This window comes from Pteropus alecto, unplaced genomic scaffold (assembly GCF_000325575.1).
Source record: "Pteropus alecto unplaced genomic scaffold, ASM32557v1 scaffold76, whole genome shotgun sequence".
In the NCBI taxonomy this organism is placed as follows: domain Eukaryota; kingdom Metazoa; phylum Chordata; class Mammalia; order Chiroptera; family Pteropodidae; genus Pteropus; species Pteropus alecto.
In genome coordinates this window covers 11,106,386-11,120,037 of record NW_006443138.1, presented here as the reverse complement: position 1 = coordinate 11,120,037, position 13,652 = coordinate 11,106,386, and the positions used below count along the sequence as shown (strand labels likewise).

Below are 13,652 nucleotides of genomic sequence, written 5' to 3'. Positions count from 1 at the left end.
CACTGAAGATGTTGTTTTTTACTGTGGGTCTAGATCATTTCGTGTATGTTCTCTTTTATCTAGTATACCATTATGTGCAGATCATCTTGTATACATGGATTCTGATAGTGAATCTATCATTTTTTAAATCATGAAAATATTCACTTTAAATTGTTTTATTTCTACAACTTTAGTCTTTAAAACTACTAAAATTTAAATTTTGATATCTAGATTTCAATTCAGAATTGCACATATTTAATTTACTCTTTATGGGCCATTTTCTTCTCTTCCTCAAACCACAAAACAAGAAGGAAATGATCTAAGTAATTAGTGGCTAGCTGTAAATGTAATATTTAGTTAAAAAAATGTAATAAGGTGAGAACAATTTGAGTCATATATTAAGATAAAAGAATGTATTTCTTGTTTTATAAGTATTGCCCCAGTTAAAAGAATTAATGGTTAAATATATCTTGTTCATAAAATGTTGTCAATTATTAAAATTTTTAGAACATTTATTTATTCACTGAGTATTGATTATGCAGTCACTCCAGACCAGAAACTGGAAATGCATGGAGAAGATATAGTTCTTTGCTTTAATAAGTTCAGCACTCAGTTAAAATAAAAAAATTCTTAAAGACATTATCTATTAGAGTTTAAAAAATTCAAAAAAATAAACAATTCTAGTCATATTAAAGATAAGTTTTCCTTAAAAAAAGCTCACATGGAAATATTGCCTGATGCATGCAGGAAACATTCCATTTAAAATGACGATGTTAAGGTATTATTAGTCTTCATTTTATTATGAAAGTGTTAGACTGTTTCGATCTTGATTGTTCTTATTTCAAAGTGACTTACAGACGTTCTCTTTGCTATATTATTGGAAAATGTGATGAAGGCTATACTTATACAAAACAACTGGATTTTGGGGGATGTGGTCAGGTGTCTTCATGCCTTTCATATCAATTAAAACTCATGATCAACCAGATAACAATGTAAATCCAGCCTTCAGACCCTTGAAAAGAATCTGCTGTAATAGTCTGGTGTGTTTGCATTTGCCATATAAGCACCTAAGTGTCTGACCTTTCCAGGCCACTAAGCTTATAGTTCACAAATATATTTAACTTTGTGCTTATATTCTGAGCATCGGATAGGATCAGAGAGTACTTAATTCTATAATCATTAAAAGAAACAAATGACTTCAATAATCAATTGTATTTTCAGTGGTATATTCGATCACAAACTAGATAACCTGATCCATTGCTGGGCACTAGGTATACCAAAGGTGAATGCCATTGGACAGATAAAGTCTGATTTTATTTTTTTCTGTAATATTTTGCTCAGAGCTCATTTTGCAAACTCGAGTTGACAAAACTCAATGAGAGTCAAGGAAATTTTTCTTCTATGTCAAGAAGCATATTTTCAAAGCAACTGAAAACAAGGAAATATGTAAGTTTACATAAAAATGCAGGCCAGCTTTTTCCATTCGAAAATGTGTATCATTGCCTTTTATTTTTTCTACTACAAATAAAGTAAATGCAGTTTTCAGGTCTCATATATTTTTGAACTTCTGAGTCGTATATCATTTTTATTATGGCAACCTTTAAAAATATGTCTAAGTGAAATAGTAAAGGACACTAAAAGACTGTTAAAAGATAAACATAGATCTCCAGAAGGAAATACATAGTGGCGACATAGTCTAAATAATGACCATCATTGTAGTATATAAACTTAATTTAATTCTTCTTGAAGTACAAAGGGCTTTTCCTTTTAGAAGAGCAGTGAATTTTTTTTTTTTGTTTGACAGAATAGCACTGCTTTTTGCTTCTCTTATAGGTTGAAAGGTGGTGATTAATTTTAATGCTGTGTAGTCAATATTTTCACAGAAAGTGATTAAAATGTGGGTGTTGGGAGGAGAAGAGATCAGGAGTAGAGACTATGTGGCAACAGCATTGGAAAAATGCCTGGATTGGGATCCATGAGACCTATGCTCTAATCCTGATGTCACCACTGGCTGTGTGACCTTGGAGAAGTCATTTCATTTTTCTGAGCCTTGATTTCCTTTGACTTATTCTTAAAAAAAAAAAAAAAAAAAATGGGATGACACATTGAATTAGATAGTATCCCAACTTCTTTCCAGCTCTACCATTTTGAGGTTTGGAAGAAAAACGAGGATACTTATTGCTACAGGTCCCTGGGGTTAGGGTGGTGCAGGAACATGTGTGCACCCATTTTAACTGTACTCTAAAGACTATCACATTGATAAGATAAGCTAGCATCAATATTTTTTGTTTGTTTTTTTTTTTGCATTTATAACTTTCTGCCCTTTTTTCCCCCTACAGCTGTTGGGTAGCTGCTGCTCTTGTTACCATAGAAACAGGTTAGCTCCTAGCTTCCTGTTTCCATTGAAAACAGCTTTCTCTCAACAACATATTGATTTCAGGAAATCTTTTGCTGTGGCTCTGTCATGAAACCCATAAAGATGATCGGCTCTGTCGTTCCTAAGTCTAAGATTCAGTGCAGGTGTAAATCCATCCACCTATAAGGATAACTGATTAGATAATTTCATTTTTATTTCCATTTGAAAAGTGCCTTGTCAAAGACACCATCTTTTCCCCCTTCCCCTATCTTGTACAGAAGGGAAAATTTTATTCACTTGAGGATTTACAGATATGCTTGACACATTTAAGTATTTACAAAATAGTGTCAAATTATTCAGTTCTGATCTCTTTCATAAACCATTCTATTAGAATTAGCATAGAGAATAGTATGCTTTCTAGCACAGTTCATACATTTATGTTTTAATGTACTCATTAATGAATAATATTTTGAGATAAATATATGTATGTATTATGTAGTGCTCCACATTTCTCTTTTGAGAAAATAGTTTTTCTATTTCAGGATATAGATATTTACATAAAAAGGAGATATATTCACTGTCATAACATAGATACATACTCAGGGAATATGTTTATAAAATTTTTATATGGATGAGAAATGGAAGAGACATGTAGGAATACGGCTTAAAGTTTTGATTGAGAACATTAGTGTGTGTGTGTGTACATGCACGTGTATTATATATATCCAAAATATGTATGCTTCGAATAGGATTGGTGACTAATATAGATGACAGACTTCTGGTGTTCACGAGACTTAGAATTGGAAGAAAACTGGCCATCAGCTGCCAAAATTACCTCATTTTACAGAGAAGACAGCTGCCTTGTTCATAGCTATGGCTAGTTAGTGACAGCAGCAGGACTAGAATTTAGGTCTGATTTTTGTCACTCTTCCCATTCAATGTTGATTGCCTAGTCTGGACTGTGTTTAACACTAGATGCACAAATATTAGCTCATGGGAAGCAGCGAGCATGTTAGGAATAGTTAGGTTAAGGTTTGCCCTTTTCTAGGTCCTATTGTTCAACAATAGCAGGAAATTGAAACTTTATTTCCAGATCCCTCTCCAGATGCAGCCTTCTATTGATGCTTTTCCTACCAGTTCTACATCTTACTGTTCTACCACCTTTAAAACCTCAAAACGAACTCACCTATGTACTTAACCTCCTATTTTTTTCCTTCAGCTCACAGTCTCCATGAGAAGATCTACAGAAGCTTTAGCTCTCAAACCAAGCCATGTATATTAGGCTTCAGGAGAGATTTAGATAATTAAGAAATAATGTCTATATCCACCTTTATTCTTGTGTGTGCGTGTGTCTTTTGTAATGTGTTTTTCTACTCTTGTTTGATTTATTGTCCTTGGAATTTTTTAATACAACCCTGGTTCAACCTATTGGTGATGGTTAATGTGTTTTGCAGAGCATTGTCTTCTCACATGTAATTAAGCTGATTGGGTGGGTTTACACAGGAATAACATGAATTAAAGCAGTGAAAGGTGTTTGGAGCTGTTGTTAAGATCTGCAAATGAATTTGGATGTTGTCGTGAGTTCAGTAAATACAGGACAGAAAAACTTTTCCTTAAATCGTTCTTTAATGGGTAGTTAGCCAAAGTTGGTGTTTACTGTACTGCGAGGGAATGTAAAGCAACATTATAATTTTGGGAGTGTCTGAGAGGATACATTTTACAGGAATCAAACAGGAGAACTTGGGCCAAAATGTTGCTGGTAATATCAGAGAAAAAATATTTTGTAATTGCTACAGTCACTTGACTGATTTCTTTTTTTGAAAGTTGATAATGATAAGGACATCTGTGCAATCTGACATTTCCTCAGTGTTCCATGTGTTAAGAAAATCCTATGCAGATATAGGATTTTGAAGACCCCGGTAGATTTGCTGTCAAATCTTAGAGCTTTGCCATTCTTTATGTATCTGACAACATTGTTGACATCTTTAAAAACTGTAGCAAAGGTCAAGATAGTCATTCTTGACAGGTGTTCTCTGATTTAGTGTCATCAATGAAAGGTATTTTCCTTTGAGTTGTCTCTATGGAGAGAGTCCTGGAGATGAAAATATGTCTTTTCGCCATAGACATTCTCTTAAATGTTGCTCATAATTTTTAAGTTGTTAACTAAATAATAAAATGCAAATACATTTCTTATAAAATTAGGTAATTTTAAATAATATTGTCAATATATCCAAACAATATTATTAATTCTAAATTTTAGACATGATTATGAATTTTGTTTAAGTAAAAACTATTCGGACCAATATAAAGTTATTTGTTGAGTAAGTTAGATTAGGTTTAATGAAAGGGACAGACATTGTTTAGAACTTAGGTAAAATTTGTGTCTATGTTTGAAAATTGTACAACAGAAATTCAGATATGAGGTTGCTTATTTTGATATTTTCATATTGATTTAGAATAAAATCCTGTTTCCTAAAAGTAAATATTGTATAATAATTATATTGGAAAAAATAGCAAGGTACTCCTATCAAGAATAAGTGTCCTCACTATTTTGACATACTAATTTCAATAAAATGAATAAAATTGATATTTAAAAGACAGAACAATACAGGTATTACAGTTTGATTTATCATTTAAATTGTTCTGCTTCTCTAGGGGTGAACAATAAGAATACAATTATGAAAATTATTAAAATGTTCTTGAATAGAAAATCGACAGAATAGAGCCTTAGCTGGCTCTTTTCTGTGCAAACAGAATCTGAAGTAGCAGGTAGTCTTTCATTTATTTATTTTTTAAAGCTATTGGAACTTTATTATCAGGCTTGAGTGACCCTTTGCCGTCATATAAAATGATTAGTGGGTTCACCAAGTTGAACAGTTATCATATTTGTATCATGATGGATAAACATTGCTTCCTAGTTTCATAATGGTGTTGACTATGCTGTGATATTTAGAGTACAATGTTAGAGATACAGAATTCAAGCAAATTAATGAAATCAAACATTTTAATGTACCAAGAGGATTCAATGACATTTAAATTTATTAGTCTTTGAGCAAAAACAGAGTTAAGTGCCTCTGTTTTTACTGTGAATCCAGAGCTCAATTTTCAGTTGTAACATGTGCATGCTATCAGCTCCTCAGTTCTTTTTAATTTACTGATGGTTTCCAAAATCTGTTCATTTTTCTATTTATGTATCAATCATTGATTTACTTCATCTCTGATTTCTCTATCTTAGATGGTGTCTAGATACAATTTGTTTTCTAGAAGCAAGTGTAGTTATATTGTCAGAATACTTAGTGCTTCAGTGCTAGATTTATCAACAACCTTTTGTGTTTCCTCTACCGAGGCTTGTACTGACTGATGCGTGTTGTCACTAGGCATTAGAATATTTTTCTCTTAGCTAAATAAAATAGAAGAGAATTAACTTTGAAGTATAAAGATTTTAAATGCTTTTGAATTCCTCAGCTGACAATTATCGAGCTTTAACTATTGGCCAGGACTAGATTAGTATTGAGAATGCAAGAAGGGTTAAAATTTGGCATTTACAAACTTCAAGATACTTGTGTTCTGTTGGAAAAGAAAAACTGTATGTCCGTAGTTACAATATAATGCATTAAACATTATAATAGAGATATTGGCATGGTGCGGAAACACAGACTAGGACCCACTTTCCTTTACACGACGGTATTTTAGTTACCCTCCTAAAAGATAAATGTTTTCTAGCAATCAAGGGGAAGGTCAGCAGAGTAGTGTGGCAAATATGGAGGCTTGACAGAGAATCTCATGCCATATGATATGTGGTAAAATGGACCAGAAGGCAGGAGAACACGCTTGAAAGGTAGGGAGAGTTGAAACTGGGAACAAAGAGACCTCTGAGTTTATAAATGAGATTTCCTGATGAGTTGTAAGATGCTCAGTCCAAGGCAGGACAGAATACTCTTATTTCAGTTAATTCTAAATAGTAGTTATGAGACTTAGATTTGCCTAAGAATAACATGAGATGATCACTAAAATTTTGAATTCCCAGGTCTCACTCCAGAGATTCTAATTCAGTAGGATTTGGATAAGATTCAGATCAGGTGAACATCTTTAGGGCTGTAGTTGGCTACTGGCTCAGTACATTCTAGTGCTCTAATGTGGCTGCTCCAAAAGCAAATACAATTTAACAATGAATTAGGAGAATGATCATGTTTAGACCAATATTTCCCCAAATGAGTTTTATAGATTTGCAGTTCTTCAAAATGTTAAGAATGTGTTGTACCTTGAAAAGGTTCCATGGGCAGATGAATATGGAAACTAGTTTAAAATAAAATTAACTAGGTTTTTATTTTTAAAATTTATTTATTTATTATTTTTTTAACTACAGATTTTTTTAAGGTCAAAGAGTGGAAATACTGCCTAATTGCCTGACGGTTGGTTTTGAGGTGGGACTGGATTAATGAGAAAGTCTGGACTCAGTGGACTGAGTTTGAATTCTGAGTCTTCCACTTGCTTGTATAACTTGCACTAACTTGCTTTTTTAATCCTCCCTCTTTTCATCTGCACTGGGGCAGTAATAATGTTATCTGATTTAAAGAATTGTTATGAGGATGCACTGAACATATTTGTGAGAAGACTCTAGCATAGCGCCTGGTTCTATAACATCGGTTTTATCATCATCATCTCTTAGGACAAACATTAGTTATTTTGGAGGGTAGCGTAGATGCAATAGGCCACCTTAAGGAAGCTTTCTGGCATTTAGAAATGTTCATAAAAAATAAGTTGTCTTTCCCTGAGATTTTTTTTTTTTTATGTGGATACTGGATAACTGTCTGTAAAACTGTAAATATTCTATCCCTCGTGAATAAATAGTGGTTAATTAGAACAATATCTAATATGTATGTATTACATACGAGGTGTTTTGCAAGTGGCAAGGTAAAGGCATATTTTCTGGATTTGAGAAGTTTGTGGTCTCCTGGAAGAGAACAACGAAGAGAAATGATAGTGTAATGTCATGAGGTCTCCAATAGAAATAAGCACAGGGTGCTTTGGAGGATAACATAGTCTTTCCAAGGTTGGATGAAACTTTCTGGGGGACATATGTCACCGTTGGTACCAGAGGATGAAGAGGAGGTAGCCAGATATTTTAGACAGAGGGGAAAGCCAAAACAAAGTTCTAAACAGAAAAGACACTGTGCAAGAAAAGGCCTGTGCAAGACACTGCGAGTAATTCAGTATAGCTCTAGCACCGTGTAAGGGATGGGGAGATGTGGCAGGAGACAGAAGCTGAGATTGGAATGAAGGCTTGGTAAGCTTGGCTCAGAAGGTCTGGTCTTCACCTGGTAGTAATGGGGAGCTTTTGAAGGATTTTAAGTGGAACGATGACATGCAGATTCGTAATTTGGAATATCATTCTGAATCTTTTTTTTAACTCAAATAAGGAATTAGGCTGGGGAAGATGAGTGCAGGTTTGTCAGGAGGGCTACAGTTTATCATGTGTTGACCGTAAAAATCAAAGTCAGTTATTTTACCAGCAAAAATGAGTTTATTCAGGAACAGCAAATAATTGCAATTCAAGACAAGCAAGCTGTAGCAAAAGCCATGGGCAAATCCAACAAACAAGGGAGAGCATTATTTTATGGAGAAAAAGGAGAAAGTTGGGAGGAAAAAGCGAGAGTTCAGGGAGCTAATGGCTTCTCATCAGCTGAGTTGCTGGGGTACTTGATTTCTTGTAGGAGATGCAATGTACATCTTTTCTTGTTGGGCTTATAATTAATGAGGCTTTCCTCTTTTGGTCTGTAATTGACAATTCCTCCTGTAATTGATACTGAGTGTGAGAGTTCCTCCCTCTGGCCTCCCAACTCCATTTTAGTGAGGTTTCCCATTATTAATTTTCACACATGTTAGAAACACTGATGGCCAGAGTGATGAAGTAAAATGGACATTGTTACATAGTTAAAGTAGAATTATTGGTTGATTAGGTATGTGCAGTGAATGAAGCAGAAAGAGAAATCGAGAATGTTCCTCTTGTTTCTGTTTCCACACGAGACAAGAAAACCTTTATGATTCTTTTTTAACTCAAGATTCAGTGGTTCTATGATTTGAGTATCTAGTTTATTAGTATTCTTTTATGGGGTTTGATCCTATCATATTTTATATTATGTTTTGTGATTTGTTTTTACATTTCACAACTAATTACTGGTTGATAGCTATTTCATAGATTTTACGGTTGCGAAATTAGATGCAAATTATCCCCCTTAAAATTTTAGTTACAGTAATTCAGCTTTATAAAAAAGTGATGAGGGATAAGAAGTCATCTCTACAAGAAATTACTGCTTTGCATTGCTATTATTTTGATTTAAAGCCCAAGAAAATAATATTAATTTTTGTGTAATTTCTGTGAAATGGAACGGACCATTCAGTGTAGTAGTTTGTATAGACTCCAAAGCTAGGAACTTAAATTGAATGTAGATTTAAAAAAATCCCATAAGTTTCTATGGCTCTACATACTCATTGGAAAATTGCTTTAAATAAATATGTATTTCCTTTAGATAAAAATGCAGGAAGGAGCAAAGGTAGTGATGAAGGAAACCAAAAATGAAAACAGGTACCTTAGGAGTTAAACTGAGAAGGAGATGGTGATTTCGGATCCAAAGTGGAGTAATTCCTTCTAAATCATAAATCTACCATGTCATTTTCTTGCTTAAAATCCCTTTATCTCTTTCCTTTGGCTACACATTAAGATCCTTTCCTTAGCCTGGATCCTCAGAATCTGTCCATGACCTATTATCCTAATAATACCTCTTATAAATCTACTAGTAAAATACTGCTGAAGTCAGACCACGTGTTTTGTCATATGAAAGATGTGTTCTCATTATTGTGCATTTGCATACACTGTTGTCATAGCCTGGAATACTTTCTCCTTCTGGATTTAATAGGCTGATTCAATCATCTTTCAATATTGTATATAATTATCAAGTCTTACTTGACACCTTCTATACTCTCTCAAAAGTAGTTTCTCCTTGCGTTTCCATATCACTTTGTAGACACAATATTATAGCACCTAACTGAGTGTATTAGTTTCCCAGAGCTGCCGTAGCAAATTACTACAAACTTGATGTCTTGAAACAACCAGAAATTTATTCTCTTATAGCACTGATATCCAGGTGTTAGCAGGATTGGTTTCTTCTGTAGATTCTGAGAGAGAATCTGTCCTATGGCTCTCTCCTAGCTTCTGGTGGTTGCTGGCAATCTTTGGTGTTCCTTGGCTTGTAAATGCATCACTCCAATCTCTGCCTCTATTTTCACATACTGATCTTTCCTGAGTGTCTTTCTGTCTCAGTTTTCTCTTCTTATAAAGACAACAATTGTTGGATTATAGCCCATAATAATCCAGTACGACCACATCTTAATTTAGCTAATTACCTCTGCAATGACAGTTCAAAATAAGTTCACATTCTGAGGTATGAGGTGGACATGAATTTTGGGGAGATACTATTCAACCCAGTACACTGACTTTTCTATTTTGGCAACATGTTTGTAATAGCCGATAAATCTTATTTTATTTCTCTCTTTTTTTTTTAAATTATTTATTTATTATTTTTTTTATTATTTATGCCTATAGCACCTGGTTTTTCTGGGTGGTCTCCCATCCAAGTACTAACCAGGCCTGACCCTGCTTAGCTTCCGAGATCAGACATTGGGCTTGTTCAGGGTGGCATGGCCATAGACCATGAACCATCGCTCCACTGGGGCATGAAATCAGGGCCTTCTGCATGTAAAGCAGATGTGTTAACCGCTACACTATGAAACCACGTCTGCTGCTCTATCTCTCTCTTTTTTTTTTAACATCAGTGTGCTCTCATTTAATATATACAGAGTCTTCATGTATCTTTCTGAAGATACTAGTTAGACAATTGTTAAAGTTCTATTTCATTTCTGGTATTCATGCTAGTTCCTCAATGGATTTTTTCCCCTATTCTTTTACCTTCGTTCTTTTTTTTTTAATACTGTTGATTTTCTTCAAATATCTTTTCCTTTGAAAGAGGATGGGGGTGATTATAGTGTTATGTGTGTAAATAGGCGAGATCATGCAGACACAGGATTCTCTTCAGGGTGGGTGGGTAAGAGAGAGTGGGTGAACTAGGAATTCTCTTAAGGTCTAAGAAAGGAAGCTTCATTTGGAGACAGGACTTTGGTGTATTTCAAATAATGAAGAGTAAGCTTCCCCTTTTTTTTTATTGCACCTTGAGGAAATCTGAGGTACTAAGAAGTTTGTTGTACTTACCTTTATCACACCAACACACTTTTTGATTCTCTACTCAATTTAGCATGGTGTTCTTTCTGGCTGTATCCTGAAGGCAAATTCTGTAGGAGGTGGGGGGAACTCTAAGTGGTTGTCCCACAGCCCGCTCCTTGTCTTAGTGCCTGCTGCCTCTAAGTTTGAGGTTCTTCTGGGTTCTGGATCTCATTGGGAAGAACTGGACCTACCCCAAGAAATGCTCACTCCTGCACTTATATTGAATTTCATTTTCCTCTTCCCCTCAAATTGCATCTCCGTTAGTCTACTCCTGTTTGCTTTATATCATAGTATTTCTGGTTCAATGATAGTTTCCTGTTTGACATGCTCGTGATTTTTTTCCCCACAATTTTAATGAGATTTGCCTAAAGAGATGAATTTTACTATCTTCCACCAGAATTTGACTATATGTGTATAGGCTTCTTGTCCATACTAGTTTTGAACTTGCGCATAGGAACATCATTTTATTCTTCTTGTTGGTCTCTAGATATATGAACAGTGTCTGGTAGTTTTCTCAGTGGGTTTTTATCATCATTTGAATAATTTCATCAGTTTCCTTATCCACAAGAATGTATTCTTCTATGATTCTTTCTTACAAAGTCAAGGTTTCTTGTTACCTTCTTTGAACCCACCTTCATCTACTTTTTATCTATTGTGGTCCTGAAATATGTAATCTTAGTGAAGAAATTCAAAGCCCATTTATTATGTGTGATTTTATCATTGTTATAAGAAGCTTATTAGACCAACATTCAGAATTCTAGAAAATAATCACCTAATTGTGGGAGGTGAACACACAATATAAATATATATATGCCTTACTGTTAAAATGTACAACTGAAACATTGGATTTCATTAACCAATGTCACCATAAAAAAGAAAAAAAAAGAGAAAATGATCACTTGGAGAACAGTGACACTTTAATTTGTCATCTGCCCACTGAGAATGCATTTGTAAGAACATGAACTCTGATGGTTTAGCAGATGTTTGTGGTATTTAAAGTCCCCAAATAAAGTAACAGCATTAAGTTGAAGTAATGCTTACATATTAGTGTGCTTTAATTTTTACACAGGGACATTGCCAATAGCTCAAATGCCTCGTTCTTATTATGTAGAGAAGCATCTGACTGATGATAATAGATGGCACTGATTGTCCTGTTAATTACATGGAAACAGGGCCTTCACTGAGGAGTGCTGTGTCCTAAGAAAAGATGCTGAAGAATTGATGTTGCAGCAACAAGGAAATTAGACAAGGAGAGCAGGGGGGAAAAAAAAATCCTCATTTATCACAGTATTGTTATATCTCACTTCATTTAATAAAATAGAAATATCCAAAGGTGAATTTTCCCCCATGATATCTAAAATACACTTTATCAAACCAATACAGTAATGAAGAACAATATATCTAAAACCAATTATGTCCAGATATTCCCTCTGAGCTGTGACAAATAGAAGGACTAAAAAAGACATTTAATGAAATATGTGTACATTAGAGTGGAATGAGAAAAGCCTGCATTTATAGGAATGCAAATTAAAAGAATGAGAAAGGCCTGCATTTATATAAACATACTACATATATTTTAAGGATCAGATAAAACTGTATTGTTTTTAGAACATTGGAGATAGTAAGTAAAATAAAAATTATAAAATACCTTATATTTAAGACAATAATATTAGAACAAGTTTATATTTTTAAGGTGAAGGGTCATTGTATTTTATTTTTAAAATAAAAAGTGTTCTTAAACCATAAAAGTAAATGTTCTTATTATGGAAAATTGAGGAAGCATAGACTATACTGAAGAAGAAAATAACCCTTTTATTCCCTTAAGTCTATTAGAAATTTAGTATAATTATTTTACTTTTATTTCTGTAACATAATTCTAACCATAGAGTATATAGAGTTTTTTTAATCCAATGTTTAATCTTTGTAATCAGGAACACTTTATCTTTCCATTTCATTTAATTCTGGCTTTAGATCTCAAAAAATAACTTCATTGTTTATTTCTTATATCTATATTCTACATGTTTATTTCGAATGTTACTACTATATATTTTATGTTTCGTTGGTATCATGAATAGGATCTTGCTCTCCATTACATTTTAACTAGTTACTGATGGAATATGAGTAAACTAGTTTTAGTATATTGATTATATGTATGGTCATCTTAGTGAATCTTTATTGATGGAAATAATATTTCAATTTATTATTTTAGGTTTTGTGGATATGCCATATATGTAAACAATAATTCATTTTTATAATTTCTAGGAGTTATAGCTAATATAGCTTATCTTTTTATTTTTGTTATGTATATTTAATTTAAAACAACATTTATGGTTATCATTTTCAGACATATTTGTACCTGTTAAATTACCACTATTGCTTTCCTGTCATTATTTCTTTGTTTTTTGGCCAATTTGGAAACATCTCTTTGTGATGTGCTATACATTTTAAAACTTGTTTTTCAGGAATGACTTGAGTGTGACATATTTTTTGTGGGTCTTATATGTCTGAGGATATCTTTCTGTTGCATTCATATATGAAAGTTAAATTGGCTTAGTATAGAATTTTTGGATACATGATTTTGTTTACTAAAATCTGCACTCTCTGTCTGACATTTAGAAATAATAAAGTATAGGGAAAAAAAGGGTAGAGAAGTTCCTATGTGTTGTAAGCACAGGCAGAAGCCCTAAACAAATCTTGGCTCCAAGAAAGGCATAAGCTAAAATATCAAGAAAGGGGAGGATTTAGCCAAAGCAGAGAAAGAAGTGTTTAAAAAATGGGAACTAGTGGGATGGAAAGCCTAGAGATAAGGGTACAAAGTGGATTGGAAGAACCAAAAGAAAAGAGGCATGACTAGGGGTTTGAGGGCCAGAGGGGATCTATAGAAAGAGGGCCTAGAAAGGTAAGGAGCAATCAAAGAGAGCCTCATGAGCCAAATGAGGCCTCTTCGTTTGCACATCTTTCTTTCTCTTTCTTTCTTTCTTTCTTTCTTTCTTTCTTTCTTTCTTTCTTTCTTTCTTTCTTTCTTTCTTTCTTTCTTTC

General features: G+C 33.7%; 1 protein-coding gene and 1 pseudogene across 4 annotated transcripts in view; one reads left to right on the top strand and one right to left on the bottom strand.

Moving 5' to 3' along the window:
- KCNC2 (potassium voltage-gated channel subfamily C member 2) overlaps window positions 1–13,652 on the top strand; it is a 172,896-nt gene that overhangs the window by 6,151 nt on the left and 153,093 nt on the right. The window lies entirely within an intron of this gene.
- On the bottom strand, window positions 9,930–10,045 carry LOC112472508 (annotated as a pseudogene).